Raw genomic sequence first — 1,863 nt, 5'->3', positions numbered from 1 at the left:
CTGGAAACTCTACTTTCTCTATCTAAAGGAAGAAATGAATCTTATAAACGGTTGGGTGTGTGAAAAAAGATACTATTGGTAATTGATTTAAAGGAATTACATATAAGGTGATACTTTTGATTGTGAGGTTTTTGAGAAAAAATCGTGTGGGTTTGGTCGAAAGCGATAATGCTAAGAGTAACTTTGAATTGTTTTTGCCCAATAACTAATATCATAGTCAATGATTCGATGTAATGAGTACGGAGATAGCAGAGGTGGCATGGGGGGCCAGCTTGGTGTCGTTTTCCACCCACAGGCCGGTTTACTTTATTTACCCGTAGTTTGGAGACATATACATAAAAAGAAGCATATGGGTTGCCGTGGTCATAATTACTCGGATAATATAGACGCACATAGTGAATCTCCAAATTAGCTATAAATCTTGGTGATGAACATATGGAAGTCAATTCGAGGGTGAGGTTACAGGATATGCAAACAAAGTCTTATATTGGTAGCCTTTTTGAAAAAATCGTGTGACTTTGCTTAAAGCAAACAATATTATACTTCATTAAAAGTATCTTTAAATTATTTTAACTCAACAATGACTTGTTCGCAATCCAAGTTAAAAAACGACCATACAGAAATCCCTTGTATTTTATTTCCTGGTATCCCGCATAACTCTTTTACTGTGAAAACAAGATCATATAAATCAAATAGCATTTCCGGTGGAGATCAAACTGATCTTTCCAAAACAAAAATTGAATTTATTTTCTTTTCTAATTGTTGTTTGTTGTAAGACTATTGGGTCCTGAAGAAGGGAACAGTTGAAAGGGCAGAAATAAGTCAGAGACAAGACATTAAAACAGCTAGATGGAGTAGCGAAGGTCCTAAAAGCAGAAATTATTGTGAGATATACCTATCATACAAATCCATAAAATCCACGATCTGCTTCTTTATTTGGCCAATATGTAACGTAAGTCTCTTTGGGATCTTCCTTAGATTTTCTTTTGGATTTTATGTTTAATATTTTTGTCCCTCCCACTTCTCACGTGATGACTTTGCCCCAAACCTCATTTATTTCTCTTCTATCTATATGAAGAAAATCTACACTTACGTGTTGAAAGTTATGTGCACAGAGCTGGCCTTGCTGCAGGCTCTACGACTTTCTACATAGGCCAGAATTTATAGATTCCAAGAAATTATGATCTCTTCATTACGACTTTGTAAGTTTTAAAACTTTCAATTTGACACCAACAACATAGCCATTGTATTCCCGTAGGTGGGTCTGAAAAGACAAAGTGTACGCACACCTTATTCCTACCTCATAATCTAGGAGATAGAAATATTGTGTCTCTGAGCTCAAATAACACATAACAAAGCAGTTTGAAAAAGACAATACAGAAGTAAACAAGACATAACAAATTCGACATAGCAAATAATAAAGACAGCGTAACATAACATTCAAAAAATAATGCGATAACAGAAGCACAAAACAACTGTTAGTAGCACCAACCAAGCCTATCCCGCTTGGTGTTAGACTAGGGGGCCTAAATGGTGCTGGAAATAATAAAGAATATCTCAAAAAAAAAATGTCACTCATGCGTGGATTAGGAAGAACTCTTCTTTTGTTCACTTATAATGAATTATTCTTTATTAGGCATGTAAAAAGTTAGTAAAGAAATTGAGCTAGCTAGTGCACATAAGAAATAGAATGAAGTCGTCCATATACGACCAGAAGTCACTTCTAGACTAGTCTCTCCTCTTAGTTAAGACAGAATACATAAATTATGATAATTTCAAGCATATATCCACAAGTAAATGATCCAAACAACTTCCTTCTATTAGATATTTGAAATCACTACAACAAGGATTAATTCAATCAAT

This window comes from Lycium barbarum, chromosome 2, assembly GCF_019175385.1.
Source record: "Lycium barbarum isolate Lr01 chromosome 2, ASM1917538v2, whole genome shotgun sequence".
NCBI classification, from domain to species: Eukaryota; Viridiplantae; Streptophyta; class Magnoliopsida; order Solanales; family Solanaceae; genus Lycium; species Lycium barbarum.
The sequence above is the reverse complement of the archived record's forward strand: the minus strand, read 5'-3'. Positions refer to the sequence as shown.